Source organism: Coregonus clupeaformis, unplaced genomic scaffold, assembly GCF_020615455.1.
Source record: "Coregonus clupeaformis isolate EN_2021a unplaced genomic scaffold, ASM2061545v1 scaf1376, whole genome shotgun sequence".
NCBI classification, from domain to species: Eukaryota; Metazoa; Chordata; class Actinopteri; order Salmoniformes; family Salmonidae; genus Coregonus; species Coregonus clupeaformis.
Window position 1 is genome coordinate 67,589 of NW_025534830.1, and position 23,369 is coordinate 90,957.

Below are 23,369 nucleotides of genomic sequence, written 5' to 3' on the forward strand. Positions count from 1 at the left end.
TCTGCGAGCATACACTTTGTAGTCTATAGCCTATAGGCTATGGATCATTTGATTGAGACCACACTAAATAGGCTATGGGCGCACTTGATATTGCACAGCAGAGAATCAGAGATGCGGGCGGCATCGGGCACACATCAATATATAGCCAATAAACAACTAATTCTAAAACACTGAGAAATATAGACATTTCATCAATTACAAATTACATGACCCTCCCCTGGACTAGATTAAACAATTACTAAACCCTCCCCTTGACTGAAATTGAAAAAGCATTTTCCTCCAGGTAACCTTACTATAGGACAGGTGGAGATCGAATTTCAATATTGAAACAATGTTGCAAATGTCGGAGAGACAGACAGCAAGGATTATACACAATTATGTTGTTGTTGAAAATCAATTACTAGTCTAAAATAAATGGGAGATAATGTCTAATGCTTTTTTATAGTGGAAATGAAGTTTATAACTTGTCTGGCTGGGCTGATAAAACAGTGGATTGCGCAGTGAGATGGAACAGAGTAAATAGGCATTTCAACGTCATAGATTTAGCAGGTGGTCATTTGTAGAATAGACACCCCCACCCGTTGTATAATCCCTGACACGATTTGGAGGTTTAGTTTTCATAAACGACCTATCATATTCTTTGAAACTACAGTATTTGGCAAAATATCTTGTGAATATGGTTTTGCTACTGTAGTACATTCATACATAATCTTTGTTATGATTACTTTGTTGATGGTAAATATTCACACTTCCGTGTGTGTTGTTTGTGATACATTTCATTGGCCGACGACCTGTGACAACTTCCATGTTCCGAGATGGCTAACCAATCGACAGTTTCTCACATCTCACGTGTGTGGCTTCGGCACATAAAATTGGCTGTCTGATTGGCTACTGTTATCACAAGGGTCCTCCTACTTTTAACCCCTGATTCCCGAGCCACAAATGGAGACGCCGAAGTCTGTCTGAATGATCGTGTATGTTTCCACCTGATTGGAGTAGAAATACAGTAGCTAGCGAGGTGGGTGGGACCTGTAGGAATATCTATCTCCTATTGCTGTCAGATCTTTCACTCTTGGAACGTTCGTCCCATTGGAAATCGAGGTTTGAGGAACTTGGCTTCTCCATTCAGCTTTAGCTAGCATCTTCATCTCTACCTCCGCAGTAAGTTGGCTAACGTTGCACCGAGAACTGATACAAAACTAAATTACTCAAGACAGCTTTCACTGTCGGATAACGAATGTTGGAGACGGAATTATGACGTGTGTGCGCGCGTAGTTTAGCGGTTAAGATGGATGTGCTACAAGTGTAAGAAAGCCTAATATTACAATACACGTAGGTGTTTTGTAACAGATGTCTCTTTCCATTAATCAAATTGCGGGTGCACAGTGTACTGTTGGGGTTTGGATACTGAAATGATTTTGTGAGTGGAGGTGCGCGGGTGGTCTACAGGAGCGCCTTTGTTAGTGATTGTTTGACCATCAGATGAAAACATCACATTAAAACGCATAGACGGTGTGTCCGTAAGGCTAGGGGAAGTTAAGCTTTCCATAAAGTAAATTGCCAAAATTATATAGCTTACTCCTGTCTATACAGAATTCAATAAAATCATTCAAAATAGGCTACTACACCAGAAAGCATGATTTGGCCACAGAGGACCATTAGCTTATTTCAACAACAATAAAAACGTACTTGTTTTAAATCGCATAGCCTACAGTCGGAAGGGCCCGCAATTTGAGCAGTGCGTGCTGCAAATACCAAAATAGATTATAATTGAGTTGCGACTGTCAGTGAAAAGCGGAGACCCAGCCAGGCATATCGCAATATTTAAAAATACGATGGCGGAAAAACAGTTTGGAAAGCAAATGTTTATTGCTGTAAAGAGATTACATGAAAAGACTCCAATCTGTCTTTAAGTGATCAAAATTCTTAACTTAATTGGGCGAACAGTAGCCTATCGTATTGGCACCAACTGAGAACATCGGCCATATCCCCAGTGAGTGTGCATATTCACTGTCTTTATCATTGGGTCAGTGCCACTTGTTTGTTTTTTTGGACAATAATTTCTTCCTCCAGGTTAGATGGAAGTCATATTCTATTTGTGTCTCCCCTTCTCGTAGGCCGATTATATGGACAACGTTGTTTTTATTGATCTGTTCGTCAGTGTCAGCAGAGTAGGCTACCCTGTAATCTTTGTAGTATAAAAAAATAAAATAAATCCGTGCGCGCACTTGGGTGTCCGTACCGGTAAGACATTACATCTACGTTCATCCCTGTGTACACTACACGATTTTGGTCCCGTTTCTGTCCCAGACAAGTTTTTGAGATATGAGACAACATCCCCATGTCTGTTTACTCGGGGCGCGCGAGCTTCACCGATGCTCGTTTAATGTGAGCGGGTCTGAGACGCAATCTGGGTGCTACCGAGGTCGTCTTTGAACAGTCCCGATGTTTCCAAACATGTTTTATTTTATCGGCACAATCTGCAATGCTCATGTAGTGTGAGATGTGCAACGACAAGTTTTGAGAACTGTGATCATCAATAGCCAATGAAAGCTCGCCAGAGAAGAAGCCAGTGATATGATGACATTGTTGGGCATCACGCAGAATGTGTAGACTCACGAACAGGAGCGATGTCTACTACTGGTCTGCGTCTGTACTTGCCTTTAACCAAAGCCAAAGTGTCAAATCATTACAGCTCAGAAGTGCACAAGCAACGTTATTCAATTCAAAATGTTGGCTAGACATTTCAACTCTGTATGGCAAGTGTGAATGTCTGACTGAATGTCTGAGACTGCTTTGAGCCAGACAGCGCGGGATGGAGAATCCTCACGACCAAGTGAAGAATCTTGTAGTGTGACCCCAGTCTGTGCCACGTCGTTTAGTGTTAGTTTAGTTCACTACTATAAAGGCAAGACAAAAAAACCGACAGACAGTCATTTAATGTGAGAGGCTCAGCGATGTTAGGATTTTGAAAGACATGTAGTGTACACCAGGCTTAAGCGTAAAGGTTGGGGGATTCGAACCAGCTTTTCGACCTATGTGAAACATCTGTTGATGTGCACTTGAGTAAGGCACTTTACCTTGAGTAAGGCACTTTACCTTGACTGCGCCTGGATAAGTGTGTGTGAGCGAGAGATGTAGGCTAAGTTATACATTTGTCATTAGTATCTCAGTAGCAGACCACCCTGCAGGCTGGCTGGCCTCTGAAGCTGAGCAGGGTCGGTCCTGGTCAGTACCTGGATGGGGGAGCACATTGCTGATTGATGCACTCCACCAAAATTTATACTGAACAAAATTATAAACGCAACATGTAACAATTTAAGATTTTACTGAGTTACAGTTCATATAAAGGAAATCAGTTAATTGAAATAAATTAATTCTGCATATATATATATATATATATATATATTTCAAATGACTGGGAATACAGATATGCATCTGTTGGTCACAGTTACCTTAACAAAATGGGGTGTGGATCAGAAAACCAGTCAGTATCTGCCAAATTCTCTCATGATGGACGCGGCTTATGGTAGAGAATTTAACCGTAAATTCTCTGGCAACAGCTCTGGTGGGACGTTCCTGCAATCAGCCTGCCAATTGCACGCTCCCTCAACTTGAGACATCTGTGGCATTGTGTTGTGTGACAAAACTGCACATTTTGGAGTGGCCTTTTATTGTCCCCAGCACAAGGTGCACCTGTGTAATGATCATGCTGTTTAATCAGCTTCTTGATATGCCACACCTGTCAGGTGGATGGATTATCTTGGCAAAGTAGAAATGCTCACTAACGGGGATGTAAACAAATGTGTGCCAAAAAATTGTGAGAGAAATAAGCTTTTTGTGCGTATGGAGCATTTCTGGGATCTTTTTATTTTAGCTCATGAAACATGGGACCAACACTTTACATGTTGGGTTTATATTTCTGAACGCTATAGTTATGTTCCTCTAGTCAAGCCTCTACCCAGCCCTTACCCTCTGATGCTTAGGCAATATTCAGATGCTCTGCCCTCCTCATGGATTTAAAAGCAATGGACTGGTGTGAAGAATATGGCGGAAACTCCCTCTGGTTATGCTTTCACCAATCCAGTGCTTTTAAATGAATGAAGGAGACTGAACAAGTGCACACTTCAGTAGAACGATAGAGAATCGGAACACAGCCTCAGCCTCTATGAAGGGGCAGCTGGTAACATCTCTCTCACTTATTGGCAGATGGCGAAAAGCCCAGTCCGAGCCGCTGGTGTCCCCCACCCCTACTGGCCGCGGGACCTGTCCATCCCAGGCTATGTGGCCAACGATAGGTCAATGCATGAGATCCTGTCCTTTCTGTTCTCTGTGTCGGGTCTCTTCCTGCTGTCCAGCTGGGTCCTGACGGGCCGGGAGTGGGCCAGGGATGGCCAAGGTCAGGGGGTTCGGCGTGGCCAGGCGGCTGGCTATCTGCTGGTTTGCTGTCTGTGGGTTCATCCACGGGTCATTGAGGGATGGTTCTCTCTCTATTATGACATCATCCCCTCAGACCAGAGCTTCCTGTCTCAGCTGTGTAAGTAGAACCTAGTGCTGGAACCCTATGGTAGAATCTCCATTCACTACTATAACCTAGTACTAGAACCCTCTAGTAGAACCTCCATTCACTACTATAACCTAGTACTAGAACTCTCTAGTAGAACCTAGTACTAGAACCCTCCAGTAGAACCTCCAGTCTCTTCTAGAACCCTCCTATTGCAAGGAAAAGAGAACCCACAACAAGTAGAATGTAACTAACAGAACGTTGTCTTCTCTCTTTGTCCACAGGGAAGGAGTACTCCAGAGGAGACAGCAGATATGTCATGTAAGTTTTTTTTCTTTGTAAACTGTTGGTCCCATGTTTAATGAGCTGAAATAAAAGATCCCAGAAATGTTCCATATGCACAAAAAGCTTATTTCTCTCACAACCGCAGAGGGGGTGGGGAGAAATGATTATAGCGACGCAGCATGACTATTAACAGGGAATGACCATAGGGGTGCAGCATGACTATTGAGGGGGAATGACTATAGGGGAGCAGCTTGACCACTGAGGGGGAATGACTATAGGGGAGCAGAATGACTATTAACGGGGGAATGACTATTGAGGGGGAATGACTATAGGGGAACAGCATGACTATTGAGGGGTGGGGGGGGAATGACTATAGGGGAGCAGCATGACTACTGAGGGGGAATGACTATAGGGGAGCAGCATGACTATTAACGGGGAATGACTATTGAGGGGGAATGACTATAGGGGAACAGCATGACTATTGAGGGGGAATGACTATAGGGGAGCAGCATGACTACTGAGGGGGAATGACTATAGGGGAGCAGCATGACTATTAACGGGGAATGACTATTGAGGGGGAATGACTATAGGGGGAGCAGCTTGACCACTGAGGGGGGAATGACTATAGGGGGAGCAGAATGACTATTAACGGGAATGACTATTGAGGGGGAATGACTATAGGGGAACAGCATGACTATTGAGGGGGTGGGGGAATGACTATAGGGGAGCAGCATGACTACTGAGGGGGAATGACTATAGGGGAGCAGCATGACTATTAACGGGGAATGACTATTGAGGGGGAATGACTATAGGGGAACAGCATGACTATTGAGGGGGAATGACTATAGGGGAGCAGCATGACTACTGAGGGGGAATGACTATAGGGGGAGCAGCATGACTATTAACGGGAATGACTATTGAGGGGAATGACTATAGGGGAACAGCATGACTATTGAGGGGGGAATGACCATAGGGATGCAGCATGACTATTGAGGGGGAATGACTATAGGGGAGCAGCATGACTACTGAGGGGGAATGACTATAGGGGAGCAGCATGACTATTGAGGGGGAATGACTATAGGGGAGCAGCATGACTATTGAGGGGGAATGACTATAGGGGAGCAGCATGACTACTGAGGGGGAATGACTATGGGGGAGCAGCATGACTATTGAGGGGGAATGACTATAGGGGAGCAGCATGACTATTGAGGGGGGAATGACTTATGGAGCAGCATGACTATTGAGGGGGAATGACTATAGGGGAGCAGCATGACTATTAACGGGAATGACTATTGAGGGGGAATGACTTGCGGAGCAGCATGACTATTGAGGGGGGAATGACTATAGGGAGTAGAATGACTATTGAGGGGGAATTACTATTAACGGGGAATGACTTGCGGAGCAGCATGACTATTGAGGGGGAATGACTGTAGGGGAGTAGAATGACTATTGAGGGGGGAATGACTTGCGGAGCAGCCTGACTATTGAGGGGGGAATGACTTGCGGAGCAGCATGACTATTGAGGGGGGAATGACTTTGCGGAGCAGCACGACTATTGAGGGGGAATGACTATAGGGGAGCAGCATGACTATTGAGGGGGAATGACTATAGGGGAGCAGCATGACTATTGAGGGGGGAATGACTTGCGGAGCAGCATGACTATTGAGGGGGGAATGACTGTAGGGGAGCAGCATGACTATTGAGGGGGGAATGACTTGTGGAGCAGCATGACTATTGAGGGGGAATGACTGTAGGGGAGTAGAATTACTATTGAGGGGGAATGACTTGCGGCACAGCATGACTATTGAGGGGGTGGGGGGTGACTATAGGGGAGCAGCATGACTATTAACGGGGAATGACTATTGAGGGGGGAAATGACTTTATGCGAGCAGCATGACTATTGAGGGGGAATGACTATAGGGGAACAGCATGAATATTGAGGGGGAATGACTTTTGATGGGGGAATGACTATAGGGGAGCAGCATGACTATTGAGGGGGAATGACTATAGGGGAACAGCATGACTATTGAGGGGGAATGACTATAGGGGAGCAGAATGACTATTGAGGGGGAATGACTATAGGGGGCAGTGTGACTATTGAGGGGGAATGACTATAGGGGAGCAGCATGACTATTGAGGGGGAATGACTATAGGGGAGCAGAATGACTATTGAGGGGGGAATGACTATAGGGGAGCAGAATGACTATTGAGGGGGAATGACTATAGGGAGCAGAATGACTATTGAGGGGGAATGACTATAGGGGGCAGTGTGACTATTGAGGGGGGAATGACCATAGGGGGCAGTGTGACTATTGAGGGGGAATGACTATTGAGGGGGAATGACTATAGGGGAACAGCATGACTATTGAGGGGGAATGACTATAGGGGGGCAGTGTGACTATTGAGGGGGAATGACTATAGGGGAGCAGAATGACTATTGAGGGGGAATGACTAGGGGAGTAGCATGACTATTGAGGGGGAATGACTTTTGAGGGGGAATGACTATAGGGGAGCAGCATGACTATTGAGGGGGAATGACTAGGGGAGTAGCATGACTATTGAGGGTGAATAACTTTTGAGGGGGAATGACTATAGGGGAGCAGAATGACTATTGAGGGGGAATGACTATAGGGGAGCAGAATGACTATTGAGGGGGAATGACTATAGGGGAGCAGAATGACTATTGAGGGGGAATGACTATAGGGGGGCAGTGTTGACTATTGAGGGGGAATGACTATTGAGGGGGGAATGACTATAGGGGAACAGCATGACTATTGAGGGGGAATGACTAGGGGAGTAGCATGACTATTGAGGGGGAATGACTTTTGAGGGGGAATGACTATAGGGGAGCAGCATGACTATTGAGGGGAAATGACTAGGGGAGTAGCATGACTATTGAGGGTGAATGACTTTTGAGGGGGAATGACTATAGGGGAGCAGCATGACTATTGAGGGGGAATGACTATAGGGGAGCAGCATGACTATTGAGGGGGTGGGGGGAATGACTATAGGGGAGCGGCATGACTATTGAGGGGGAATGACTATAGGGCAGCAGCATTACTATTGAGGGGAATGACTATAGGGGAGCAGCATGACTATTGAGGGGTGGGGGGAATGACTATAGGGAGCGGCATGACTATTGAGGGGGGAATGACTATAGGTGACCAAGTGAAATAAAAACATTTTAAAAAACAGTAATAATATACAGTGCATTCGGAAGGTATTCAGACCCCTTGACTTTTTCCACATTTTGTTACGTTACAGCCTTATTCTAAAATGGATAAATAAATCTACACACAATACCCCATAATGACCCAATACCCCATAATGACCCAATAACCCCATAATGACCCAATACCCCATAATGACCCAATACCCCATAATGACCCAATACCCCATAATGACCCAATACCCCATAATGACAAAGCGAAAACTGGTTATTATAATTTTTTGCTAATGTATAAAAAATAAGCAAACTGACACCTTTATTTACATAAGTATTCAGACGCTTCGCTGTGAGACTCGAAATTGATTTCAGGTGCATCCTGTTTCCATTGATCATCCTTGAGATGTTTCTACAACTGGATTGGAGTCCACCTGTAGGAAATTCAATTGATTGGACATGATTTGGAAAGGCACATGCATCTCTATATAAGGTCCCACAGTTGACAGTGCATGTCAGAGCAAAAACCAAGCCATGAGGTCGAAGGAATTGTCCGTAAAGCTCTGATACAAGTGTGTCGTGGCACAGATCTGGGGAAGGGTACCAAAACAATTATGCAGCATTGAAGGCCTCCATTCTTAAATGGAAGAAGTTTAGAACCACCAAGAATCTTCCTAGAGCTGGCCGCCCGGCCAAACGGAGCAATCGGGGGAGAAGGGCCTTGGTCAGGGAGGTGACCCGATGGTCACTCTGACAGAGCTCTAGGCTTCCTCTGTGGACATGGGAGAACCTTCCAGAAGGACAACCATCTCTGCAGACTCTACCAATCAGGCCTTTATGGTAAAGTGGCCAGATGGAAGCCACTCCTCAGTAAAAGCCACATGACAGCCCGCTTGGAGTTTGCCAAAAGGCACCTAGAAGGACTTTCAGACCATGAGAAACAAGATTTTCTGGTCTGATGAAACCAAGATTGAACTCTTTGGCGTAAATGCCAAGCGTCACGTCTGGAGGAAACCTGGCACCATCCCTACGGTGAAGTACGGTGGTGGCCGCATCATACTGTGGGGATGTTTTTCAGCGGCAGGGACTGGGAGACTACTCAGGATAGAGGCAAAGATGAACGGAGCAGAGTACAGAGAGGACCTGCTCCAGATCTCTCAGGACCTCAGACTGGGGCAAAGGTTCACGTTCCAACAGGAGAACAACCCTAAGCACACAGCCAAGACAACGCAGGAGTGGCTTCGGGACAAGTCTCTGAATGTCCTTGAGTGGCCCAGCCAGAGCCCGGACTTGAACCCGATCGAACACCTCTGGAGAGATCTGAAATTGGCTGTGCAGCAACGCTTCCCATATGACTGAGCTTGAGAGGATCTGCAGAGAGGAATGGGAGAAACTCCCCAAATACAGGTATGCCAAGCTTGTAGTGTCATACCCAAGAAGACTTCGAGGCTGTAATCGCTGCCAAAAGTGCTTCAACAAAGTACGGAGTTGACGTACCAGACTGTGATTCAGCCCGACAGTATGCTCTCTGGTGCTCCTGTAGAACACTGTGAGGCCCTCGGACAGGCCACATTTCTTCAGCCTCCTGAGGTTGAAGAGTCACTGTCGAGCCTTCTTCACTAAGGTGTCCGTGAGGTTAGACCATTTCAGCTCCTCTGAGATGTGTACGCCAAGGAATTTGAAGTTATTAACGGTCTGCACACGGCCCCGTTGATGAGGATGGGGGCGTGTCCAGCCTGGTTCCTCCTGAAGTCCACAATCGGCTCCTTTGTTTTGCAAACGTTGAGGGAGAGGTTGTTTACCTGGCACCATGCTGTCAGAGTGCCTCCCTCCTCTCTGTAGGCTCTCGTCGTTGTTGGTAATCAGGCCTACTGCTGTTGCGTCGTCAGCAAACTTGATGATGGAGTTGGAACTGTGTGAGGCTACGCAGTCGTGGGTATACAGAGAATACAGGAGGGGACTGAGGACGCACTCTTGTGGGGCCCCTGTGTTGAGGATTAGTGTGGAGGAGGTAATGTTGCCTACCTTCACCACCAGGGGGCGGCCCGTCAGGAAGTCCAGGACCCAGTTGCAGAGGGGGGAGTTCAGACCCAGGGCTGTGAGCTTTGTGATGAGTTTATAGGGCACTATAGTATTGAAAGCCGAGCTGTAGTCGATGAACAGCTTTCTCACATGTATTCCTTTTGTCCAGGTGGGTAAGGGCAGTGTGCAGGGCAATGGCGATTGCGATTGCGTTGTTAGGTGACCTGGTAGGTGAATTGGAGAGGGTGAAGTGTGTCAAGGAGGTGATATGATCTTTGACTAGCCTCTCAAAGCACTACTGACTGGTTTTCTAATCCACGCTCTACTTTTTATTTTTTTAAGGTGACCAACCGATGCATATCAGTATTCCCAGTCATGTGAAATACATAGATTAGGGTCTAATGAATTTTATTTCAATTGACTGATTTCCTCATGAACTAACTCAGTCAAATCTTTGAAATTATGCATGTTGTGTTTTATATTTTTGTTCAGTATACTAACTGTAGGCTAAGGAGAACAATTAAATCAACTGCGGAGTGTTCTCCCCCTCCTGTTCTATCTCCCTCTCCTCCCTCCCTCTCTGTGTAGAGCTGATAACTTCACGGTCTGTATGGAGACAGTAACAGCGTGGTTCTGGGGTCCATTCAGTTTGTGGACGGTGTTTGCCTTCCTGGCCAACAAACCATACCGCTTTGTCCTGCAACTGATTGTCTCTCTTGGTAGGTACACTGGTAGGGTACCTTGGGGGTGGGGGGTGGAGGTGTAAAACCCCTATGAACTAATTACCTGTGGGGGGGTGTAAACCCTATGAACTGATTACCTGTGGGGGGGTGTAAACCCTATGAACTGATTACCTGTGGGGGGTGTAAACCCTATGAACTGATTACCGGTGGGGGGGTGTAAACCCCATGAACTGATTACCTGTGGGGGTGGGGGTGTAAACCCTATGAACTGATTATCTGTGGGGGTGGGGGGGTGTAAACCCTATGAGCTGATTACCTGTGGGGGGGGTGTAAACCCTATGAACTGATTACCTGTGGGGGTGGGGGGGGTGTAAACCCTATGAACTGATTACCTGTGGGGGTGGGGGGTGTAAACCCTATGAACTGATTCTGATCTGTGTTTTTTAGGCTGACATTTTATTATTTGATTCCAGGTCAGCTGTATGTGTGTTAACCCCTGTCCTCTGTCTCCAGGTCAGCCCTGTCCTCTGTCTCCAGGTCAGCTGTATGTGTGTTAACCCCTGTCCTCTGTCTCCAGGTCAGCCCTGTCCTCTGTCTCCAGGTCAGCTGTATGTGTGTTAACCCCTGTCCCCTGTCTCCAGGTCAGCTGTATGTGTGTTAACCCCTGTCCTCTGTCTCCAGGTCAGCTGTATGTGTTAACCCCTGTCCCCTGTCTCCAGGTCAGCTGTGTGTGTGTTAACCCCTGTCCTCTGTCTCCAGGTCAGCCCTGTCCTCTGTCTCCAGGTCAGCTGTATGTGTTAACCCCTGTCCCCTGTCTCCAGGTCAGCTGTATGTGTGTTAACCCCTGTCCTCTGTCTCCAGGTCAGCCCTGTCCCCTGTCTCCAGGTCAGCTGTATGTGTGTTAACCCCTGTCCTCTGTCTCCAGGTCACCCCTGTCCTCTGTCTCCAGGTCAGCTGTATGTGTTAACCCCTGTCCTCTGTCTCCAGGTCACCCCTGTCCTCTGTCTCCAGGTCAGCTGTATGTGTTAACCCCTGTCCTCTGTCTCCAGGTCAGCTGTATGTGTGTTAACCCCTGTCCTCTGTCTCCAGGTCAGCCCTGTCCTCTGTCTCCAGGTCAGCTGTATGTGTTAACCCCTGTCCCCTGTCTCCAGGTCAGCCCTGTCCTCTGTCTCCAGGTCAGCTGTATGTGTGTTAACCCCTGTCCTCTGTCTCCAGGTCAGCTGTGTGTGTGTTAACCCCTGTCCTCTGTCTCCAGGTCAGCCCTGTCCTCTGTCTCCAGGTCAGCCCCTGTCCTCTGTCTCCAGGTCAGCTGTATGTGTTAACCCCTGTCCTCTGTCTCCAGGTCAGCTGTATGTGTGTTAACCCCTGTCCTCTGTCTCCAGGTCAGCTGTATATGTTAACCCCTGTCCTCTGTCTCCAGGTCAGCCCTGTCCTCTGTCTCCAGGTCAGCTGTATGTGTGTTAACCCCTGTCCTCTGTCTCCAGGTCAGCTGTATGTGTTAACCCCTGTCCCCTGTCTCCCAGGTCAGCCCCTGTCCTCTGTCTCCAGGTCAGCTGTATGTGTTAACCCCTGTCCTCTGTCTCCAGGTCAGCCCCTGTCCCCTGTCTCCAGGTCAGCTGTATGTGTTAACCCTGTCCTCTGTCTCCAGGTCAGCTGTATGTGTGTTAACCCCCTGTCCCCTGTCTCCAGGTCAGCTGTATGGGGGCGGTCCTGTATTTTTACACAGAGCACCGTGATGGTTACAGCCACAGCCAGATGGGACATCCTCTGTACTTCTGGTTCTATTTTGTCTTCATGAACGTCCCTCTGGATCATCATTCCTCTGGTCCTCATACTGGACGCATGGAGACACATGCAGCAGGCCCAGACACACACACTGACCTGGCCCAGAAGGAGAAGATGAACTGATGAGAGGAAGGGGGTGTAACAAAGGATCATATAACAATAGCTTGATTGAGAAAGGGAGATATTTTAGCGCTGTTGAACAGAACTCTGAATAATAATACTAATAATGTGTAAACTGACCAAACAAAACAATGTTGAGATGCACTGTATCATGTGTGTGTGGATTGTATAGAATCTTTTCCATTATGCAATGGGCCTTTTTCCCTTTTCTAAACTGATTAAACACATGAAGACAATGTGTCGTTTGACTCTTATCTGTTAGTCAAACTCTTCTGTATACAGTGCATTCAGAAAGTATTCACACCCCTTCCCTTTTTCCACATTTTGTTACGTTACAGCCTTATTCTAAAATAGATTTAATTGTTTTCCTCATCAATCTACACACAATACCCCATAATGACAGAGCAAAAACAGGTTTTTATAAATGTTTGCAAATTTGTAAAAATGTAAACTGAAATATCTTATTTATGTAATTATTCAGGCCCTTTGCTATGAGACTCGAGAATTGGCTCAGGTGCATCCTGTTTCTATTGATCATCCTTGAGATGTTTCTACAACTTGATTGGAGTCCACCTGTGGTAAATTCAATTGATTGGACATGACTTGGAAAGGCACATACCTGTCTATATAAGGTCCCACAGTTGACAGTGCATGTCAGAGCAAAAACCAAGCCATGAGGTCGGAAGGAATTGTCCGTAGAGCTCCGAGGCAGGATTGTGTCGAGGCACAAATCTGGGGAAGGGTACCAAAAAATGTCTGCAGCATTGAAGGTCCCCAAGAACACAGAGGCCTCCATCATTCTTAAATGGAAGAAGTTTGGAACCACCAAGACTCTTCTTAGAGCTGGCTGCCCGGCCAAACTGAGCAATCGGGGAGAAGGGCCTTGGTCAGGGAGGTGACCAAGAACCTGATGGTCACTCTTGACAGAGGTCAGAGTTCCTCTGTGGAGATGGGAGAACCTTCCAGAAGGACAACCATCTCTGCAGCACTGCACTAATTAGGCCTTTATGTTATAGATAGTTTGTGTGTATGTATTGATATGTGGGCTACATGTGTTTTTTTATACAGTGGGGGAAAAAAGTATTTAGTCAGCCACCAATTGTGCAAGTTCAACCACTTAAAAAAGATGAGAGAGGCCTGTAATTTTCATCATAGGTACACGTCAACTATGACAGACAAATTGAGGGAAAAAAATCCAGAAAATCACATTGTAGGATTTTTAATGAATTTATTTGCAAATTATGGTGGAAAATAAGTATTTGGTCACCTACAAACAAGCAAGATTTCTGGCCTCACAGACCTGTAACTTCTTCTTTAAGAGGCTCCTCTATCCTCCACTCGTTACCTGTATTAATGGCACCTGTTTGAACTTGTTATCAGTATAAAAGACACCTGTCCACAACCTCAAACAGTCACACTCCAAACTCCACTATGGCCAAGACCAAAGAGCTGTCAAAGGACACCAGAAACAAAATTGTAGACCTGCACCAGGCTGGGAAGACTGAATCTGCAATAGGTAAGCAGCTTGGTTTGAAGAAATCAACTGATGGGAGCAATTATTAGGAAATGGAAGAAATAACTAGACCACAGATAATCACCCTCGATCTCCCCGTGGGGTCAAAATCACAAGAACGGTGAGCAAAAATCCCAGAACTACACGGGGACCTAGTGAATGACCTCCAGAGAGCTGGGACCAAAGTGACAAAGTCTACCATCAGTAACACACTACGCGCCAGGGACTCAAATCCTGCAGTGCCAGACGTGTCCCCCCTGCTTAAGCCAGTACATGTCCAGGCCCGTCTGAAGTTTGCTAGAGTGCATTTGGATGATCCAGAAGAGGATTGGGAGAATGTCATATGGTCAGATGAAACCAAAATAGAACTTTTTGGTAAAAACTCAACTCGTCGTGTTTGGAGGACAAAGAATGCTGAGTTGCATCCAAAGAACACCATACCTACTGTGAAGCATGGGGGTGGAAACATCATGCTTTGGGGCTGTTTTTCTGCAAAGGGACCAGGACGACTGATCCGTGTAAAGGAAAGAATGAATGGGGCCATGTATCATGAGATTTTGAATGAAAACCTCCTTCCATCAGCAAGGGCATTGAAGATGAAACGTGGCTGGGTCTTTCAGCATGACAATGATCCCAAACACACCGCCCGGGCAACGAAGGAGTGGCTTCGTAAGAAGCATTTCAAGGTCCTGGAGTGGCCTAGCCAGTCTCCAGATCTCAACCCCATAGAAAATCTTTGGAGGGAGTTGAAAGTCTGTGTTGCCCAGCGACATCACTGCTCTAGAGGAGATCTGCATGGAGGAATGGGCCAAAATACCAGCAACAGTGTGTGAAAACCTTGTGAAGACTTACAGAAAACGTTTGACCTGTGTCATTGCCAACAAAGGGTATATAACAAAGTATTGAGAAACTTTTGTTATTGACCAAATACTTATTTTCCACCATAATTTGCAAATAAATTCATTAAAAATCCTACAATGTGATTTTCTGGATTTTTTAAAAATAATTTTGTCTGTCATAGTTGACGGTACCTATGATGAAAATTACAGGCCTCTCTCATCCTTTTAAGTGGGAGAACTTGCACAATTGGTGGCTGACTAAATACTTTTTTCCCCCACTGTATACAGTTGAAGTCTGAAGTTTACATACACTTAGATTGGAGTCATTAAAACTCGTTTTCAACCACTCCACAAATGTCTTGTTAACAAACTAAATAATAATAATATTCCATTTAGCAGACGCTTTTATCCAAAGCGACTGAGTCATGTGTGCATACATTTTTACGTATGGGTGGTCCCGGGATCGAACCCATTACCCTGGCGTTAAAGCGCCATGCTCTACCAATTGAGCTACAGAGGACTATTACAGAGGACTACTACTACTATAGTTTTGGCAAGTCGGTTAGGACATCTACTTTGTGCATGACACAAATAATTTTTCCAACAATTATTTACAGAAAGATTATTTCACTTATAATTCACTGTATCACAATTCCAGTGGGTCAGAACTTTACATACACTAAGTTGACTGTGCCTTTAAACAGCTTGGAAAATTCCAGAAAATTATGGCATGGCTTTAGAAGCTTCTGATAAGCTAGTTGACATAATTTGAGTCAATTGGAGGTGTACCTGTGGATGTATTTCAAGGCCTACCTTCAAACTCAGTGCTTGACATCATGGGAAAATCAAAAGAAATCAGCCAAGACCTCAGAAAAAAATTGTAGACCTCCACAAGTCTGGTTCATCCTTGGGAGCAATTTCCCAATGCCTGAAGGTACCACGTACCATCTGTACAAAAAAATAGTATGCAAGTATAAACACCATGGGACCACGCAGCCGTCATACCGCTCAGGAAGGAGATGCGTTCTGTCTCCTAGAGATGAACGTACTTTGGTGCGAAAAGTGCAAATCAATCCCAGAACAACAGCAAAGGACCTTGTGAAGATGCTGGAGGAAACCGTACAAAATATCTATATCCACAGTAAAACGAGTCCTATAATCGACATAACCTGAAAGGCCGTTCAGAAAGGAAGAAGCCACTGCTCCAAAATCGCCATAAAAAAGCCAGACTACGGTTTGCAACTGCACATGGGGACAAAGATCGTACTTTTTGGAGAAATGTCCTCTGGTCTGATGAAACAAAAATAGAACTGTTTGGCCATAAAAAAGAGGGCTGACTTGCAAGCCGAAGAACACCATCCCAACCGTTAATCACGGGGTGGCAGCATCATGCTGTGGGGGTGCTTTGCTGCAGGAGGGACTGGTGCACTTCATAAAATAGATGGCATCATGAGGAAGGAAATGTATGTGGATATATTGAAGCAACATCTCAAGACATCAGTCCAAGATGGCATACATTTACATTTACATTTAAGTCATTTAGCAGACGCTCTTATTTTTATTTTTTTTATTTTTATTTCACCTTTATTTAACCAGGTAAACCAGTTGAGAACAAGTTCTCATTTACAACTGCGACCTGGCCAAGATAAAGCAAAGCAGTGCGATAAAAACAACAACACAGAGTTACATATGGGGTAAAACAAAACAAAGTCAAAAATACAACAGAAATGCATATAATATACAGTGTGCAAATTTAGCAAGTTATGGAGGTAAGGCAATAAAATAGGCTATAGTGCAAAATAATTACAATTTAGTATTAACACTGGAATGATGTGCAAGAGATGATGTGCAAATAGAGATACTGGGGTACAAATGAGCAAAATAAATAACAATATATGGATGAGGTAGTTGGGCGGGCTAATTTCAGATGGGCTGTGTACAGGTGCAGTGATCGGTAAGGTGCTCTGACAACTGATGCTTAAAGTTAGTGAGGGAGATAAGTGTCTCCAGCTTCAGAGATTTTTGCAATTTGTTCCAGTCATTGGCAGCAGAGAACTGGAAGGAATTGCGGCCAAAGGAGGTGTTGGCTTTGGGGATGACCAGTGAGATATACCCGCTGGAGCGCAGACTACGGGTGGGTGTTGCTATGGTGACCAATGAGCTAAGATAAGGCGGGATTTGCCTAGCAGTGATTTATAGATGGCCTGGAGCCAGTGGGTTTGGCGACTGAATATGTAATGAGGACCAGCCAACAAGAGCGTACAGGTCACAGTGGTGGGTATTATATGGGGCTTTGGAGACAAAACGGATGGCACTGTGATAGACAACATCCAATTTGCTGAGTAGAGTGTTGGAGGCTATTTTGTAAATGACATCGCCGAAGTCAAGGATCGGTAGGATAGTCAGTTTTACGAGGGCATGTTTGGCATCATGAGTGAAGGAGGCTTTGTTGCGAAATAGGAAACCGATTCTAGATTTAACTTTGGATTGGAGATTCTTAATGTGAGTCTGGAAGGAGAGTTTACAGTCTAACCAGACACCTAGATATTTGTAGTTGTCCACATACTCTAGGTCAGACCCGTCTAGAGTAGTGATTCTAGTCGGGTGGGCGGGTGCAAGCAGCGTTCGGGTTGAAGAGCATGCATTTAGTTTTACTAGTGTTTAAGAGCAGTTGGAGGCTACTGAAGGAGTGTTGTATGGAATTGAAGCTCGTTTGGAGGTTTGTTAACACAGTGTCCAATGAAGGGCCAGATGTATACAAAATGGTGTCGTCTGCGTAGAGGTGGATCTGAGAGTCACCAGCAGCAAGAGCGACGTCATTGATATACACAGAGAAAAGAGTTGGCCCAAGAATTGAACCCCTGTGGCACCCCCATAGAGACTTCCAGGCGAGGCAGTCATTTGAGAAACCAAGGCTATTTAGTCTGCCAATTATCCAGAGCGACTTACAAATTGGTGCATTCACCCTATAGCCAGTGGGTTAACCACTTTACAACAAATTTATTATTATTATTATTTTATTTTTTTGGGGGGCTAGACGGATTACTTAATCCTATCCCAGGTATTCCTTAAAGAGGTGGGGTTTCAAATGTCTCCGGAAGGTGGTGAGTGACTCCGCTGTCCTGGCGTCGTGAGGGAGCTTGTTCCACCATTGGGGTGCCAGAGCAGCGAACAGTTTTGACTGGGCTGAGCGGGCATAGCAGTGTGGTCGTGTATTCTGTAGTGTTCTAGTGTAAATAGCCAGTTTTTTTGTATTTTTCGTATATATTTCTCAATCTCACTTTCCATCCTTTAACTAAATATACTTTCCTGCAACCCGCCTCACCCAATGTGGAACGGATTCTATTATTTATTTATACCTTTTATCTAGAACCTCCGGCTGAAACTAGCCAGCTAACTAGCTACTTGCTATTAGCCACCGTTAGCGGTCTTCACCATTGTCTGTGGCCTGCACTACCTACCAGCCAGCTCTAGCCTGGACAATTATCGGCCAGTCTGCACAGTCTGCACAGCGCTGCTATCGAGCCAGAGCATATCGGATTTTCTGCCGGAATCATTGAATCACTGGACCTTAACACCGGATCATCGCAACTAGCTAGCTGCAACCGAATGGCTGTTGTTGTTGTTGGCTAATCACCACTGTCCTGAAGCAAGCACCAGTTAACCTTGAGCTAGCCTCGAGCCAGGCCCGTCTCCCGGCTATCTACCTCTCTGTCAACCGGACGGGACCTCCTAGTGTTGACACGGAGCCCCGCCGATCCATCATGACTGGTCTGCCGACGTAATCGTCTGATGTGGTTTCGTAGCAGCCACCGAACTGCTCCCGGACTCACCTATTGCTGTTCACTGGACCTTATGATCACTCAGGTACACAGCTGATGCCTGCTGGACTGTTCCTTTATACGGTACCCCATCCTGTTTATCTGTTTAGCCACAGCCCAAACTTTCGTCGCCATTACCAGCTGTTGTCTTAGCTCTCTCGAATAACACCTGTGATTGCTTTATGCCTCTCTCCCATGTCAATATGCCTTGCCTATTGCTGTTTCGGTTAGTTCTTATTGTACTATTTCACTGTAGAGCCCCCAGTCCCGCTCAACCTGCCTCAGATAGCTCCTTTGTCCCACCCCCCATACACGTGGAGACCGGCTCAATCGGTGCCTCCAGTGATGCTCTCTCTTTCATCATTACCCAACGCTTAGGTTTACCTCCACTGTACTCATATCCTTCCATATCCTTGTCTGTATATAATGCCCTGAATGTATTCTACAACGCCCGGAAATCTGCTCCAACCCCGCCAACCCTGATGTTCTAGCAGTGTCTGAATCCTGGCTTAGGAAGGCCACCAAAATTCAGAAATGTCCATCCCCAACTACAACATTTTCTGTCTAGATAGAACTGCCAAAGGGGGTGGAGTTGCAATCTACTGTAGAGCTTTATCATACTATCCAGGTCTGTGCCCAAACAGTTTGAGCTTCTACTTCTAAAAAATCCACCTTTCCAGAAATGTCTCTCACTGTTGCCGCTTGCTACAGACCCCCTCAGCCCCCAGCTGTGCCCTGGACACCATATGTGAATTGACTGCGCCCCATCTATCCTCAGAGTTCGTACTGCTTGGTGACCTAAACTGAGATATGCTTAACACCCCGGCCATCCTACAATCTAAACTAGATGCCCTCAATCTCACACAAACCTACCAGGTACAACCCTAAATCCGTAAACATGGGCACCCTCATAGATATCATCCTGACTAATTTACCCTCTAAATACACCTCTGCTGTCTTCAACCAGGATCTCAGCGATCACTGCCTCATTGCCTGCGTCCGTAATGGGTCCGCGGTCAAACGACCACCCCTCATCACTGTCAAATGCTCCCTAAAACACTTTAGCGAGCAGGCCTTTCTAATTGACCTGGCCCCGGTATCCTGGATGGATATTCACCTCATTCCGTCAGTAGAGGATGCCTGGTTGTTCTTTAAAAGTGCTTTCCTCTCCATCTTAAATAAACATGCCCCATTCAAAAAATTCAGAACTAAGAACAGATATAGCCCCTGGTTCACCCAGACTTGACTGCCCTTGACCAGCACAAAAACATCCTGTGGCATACTGCATTAGCATCGAACAGCCCCCGTGATATGCAACTTTTCAGGGAAGTCAGGAACCAATATACACAATCAGTTAGGAAAGCAAAGGCTAGCTTTTTTCAAACAGAAATTTCCATCCTGTAGCACTAACTCCAAAATGTTTTGGGACACTGTAAAGTCCATGGAGAATAAGAGCACCTCCTCCCAGCTGCCCACTGCACTGAGGCTAGGGAAACACTGTCACGACCGATAAATCTACGATAATCGAGAATTTCAACAATAATTTTGCTACGGCTGGCCATGGTGTCCACCTGGCTACCACTACCCCGCCACCAGCTCTGCACCACTCCGCTGCTACTTGCCCATGCACCCCCGCTTCTCCTTCATCCAAATTCAGACAGCTGATGTTCTGAAAGAGCTGCAAAATCTGGACCCCTACAAATCAGCTGGGCTAGACAATCTGGACCCTTTCTTTCTAAAATTAGCCGCGAAATTGTCGCAACCCCCTATTACTAGCCTGTTCAACATCTCTTTCGTAACATCTGAGATCTCCAGAAATTGGAAAGCTGCCGCGGTCATCCCCCCTCTTCAAAGGGGGGTGACACTCCAGATCCAAACTCTTACAGACCTATATCCATCCTGCCCTGCCTTTCGAAAGTATTTGAAAGCCAAGTTAACAAACAGATCACCGACCATTTCGAATCCCACCGTGACATTCTCCGCTATGCAATCTGGTTTCCAAGCTGGTCATGGGTGCACCTCAGCCACGCTCAAGGTCCTAAATTATATTATAACCACTATCGATAAAAGACAGTACTGTGCAGCCGTCTTCATCGACCTGACCAAGGCTTTCGACTCTGTCAATCACCGCATTCTTATTGGCAGACTAAATAGCCTTGGTTTCTCAAATGACTGCCTCACCTGGTTCACCAACTACTTCTCAGATAGAGTTCAATGTGTCAAATCGGAGGGCCTGTTGTCTGGACCTTTGGCAGTCTCTATGGGGGTGCCACAGGGTTCAATTCTCGGACTGACTCTATTCTCTGTGTATATCAATGATGTCGCTCTTGCTGCTGGTGACTCTCAGATCCACCCCCTTACGCAGACGACACCATTTTGTATACATCTGGCCCTTCATTGGACACTGTGTTAACAAACCTCCAAACGAGCTTCAATGCCATACAACACTCCTTCAGTAGCCTCCAACTGCTCTTAAACACTAGTAAAACTAAATGCATGCTCTTCAATCAAACGCTGCTTGCACCCGCCCACCCGACTAGAATCACTACTCTCAGCGGGTCTGACTTAGAACATGTGGACAACTACAAATACCTAGGTGTCTGGTTAGACCGTAAACTCTCCTTCCAGACTCACATTAAGCATCTCCAATCCAAAGTTAAATCTAGAATCTGCATCTTATTTCGCAACAAAGCCTCCTTCACTCATGCTGCCAAACATGCCCTTGTAAAATTGACTATCCTACCAATCCTTGACTTCGGCGATGTCATTTACAAAATAGCCTCCAACACTCTACTCAGCAAATTGGATGTAGTCTATCACAGTGCCATCCATTTTGTCACCAAAGCCCCATATACTACCCACCATTGTGACCTGTATGCTCTCGTTGGCTGGCCCTCACTACATATTCGTCGTCAAACCCACTGGCTCCAGGTCATCTATAAATCACTTCTAGGCAAATCCCTGCCTTATCTTAGCTCATTGGTCACCATAGCAACACCCACCCGTACGCTCCAGCAGGTAGCAGGGCGGCAGGTAGCTTAGTGGGTAAGAGCGTTGTGCCAGTAACTGAAAGGTCGCTGGTTCTAATCCCGAGCCGACTAGGTGAAAAATCTGTCGATGTGCCCTTAAGCAAGGAACTTAACCCTAATTGCTCCTGTAAGTCGCTCTGGATAAGAGCGTCTGCTAAATGACTAAAATGTAAAAATGTAAATGTATATCTCACTGGTCATACCCAAAGCCAACACCTCCTTTTGGCCGCCATTCCTTCCAGTTCTCTATTGCCAATGACTGGAATGAACTGCAAAAATCTCTGAAGCTGGAGACTCTCATCTCCCTCACTAACTTTAAGCATCAGTTGTCAGAGCAGCTTACCGATCACTGCACCTGTACACAGCCCATCTGAAATTAGCCCACCAAACTACCTCATCCCCATATTGTTATTTATTTTGCTCATTTGCACCCCAGTATCTCTATTTGCACATCATCTTCTGCACATCTATCACTCCAGTGTTAATACTAAATTGTAATTATTTTGCACTATAGCCTATTTATTGCCTTACCTCCATAACTTGCTACATTTGCACACACTGTATATAGATTTTCTATTGTGTTTTTGACTGTACGTTTTGTTTTACCCCATATGTAACTCTGTGTTGTTGTTTTATCGCACTGCTTTGCTTTATCTTGGCCAGGTCGCAGTTGTAAATGAGAACTTGTTCTCAACTGGCTTACCTGGTTAAATAAAGGTTAAATAAATAATAAATAGTGGTCAATAGCGGCCCTTTAAATGCACGCAACCCCTGCAAGCACTATATTGCCGAAAACAACAGAATCTCTTTGGAACTACGATCCTATAGCAAATGAATGTGTTTCATTCTTTTGACAGGGTTATAAGCATGTTGTGTTGCTATCAGTGTTTTTTGAGTCACTCCATGTAAAAATGCTTGATATCACATGAAACAGGAGACTCTGGATTGCATTGCTGTCTGATCAACAGGCTGTGCACCAACCCTCAAGAAACAGGAGACTCTGGATTCCATTGCTGTCTGATCAACAGGCTGTGCACCAACCCTCAAGAAAGTGCATTACCAAACGTCACCTATTACTACATATTAATTACATTAGTAAATAAAAAAGTTTCACTTTCCATTAAGTTGCTTGTTCCTGTGTTTGTAGTTACGATACTTTTCTTTATAACAACTTTGAATAACTAACATGTTGATATATCCTGTGAAACATAATACATCATTACATTATAATTACATTATAATTGCACTTATAGGTGCTGTAACAGCAGTTATTCTGCATTGAAGTGTATTTCCCCAATGATTGTAATAAAAAGGTTTACCTACTGTGTTTCACTTTACTTGAAGCTGCTTGCTCATCAGTACCTACATTAACATTAGACATTATATTATTTTGAACATTTCACTTACATTACAGATCTTCATTGTAAAGGGTTTAAACACTGTTTCCCATGCTTGTTCAATGAACCATAAACAATTAATGAACATGCACCTGTGGAACGGTCGTTAAGACACTAACAGCTTACAGACGGTAGGCAATTAAGGTCACAGTTATGAAAACTTAGGACACTAAAGAGGCCTTTCTACTGACTCTGAAAAACACCAAAA

The 23,369-nt window shown here is 45.4% G+C and overlaps 1 pseudogene; it reads left to right on the forward strand.

Annotated features, from left to right (window-relative positions):
* Window positions 1–918: 918 nt before the first annotated feature.
* Window positions 919–12,393, forward strand: LOC121560359 (annotated as a pseudogene).
* The last annotated feature ends 10,976 nt before the right edge of the window (window positions 12,394–23,369 follow it).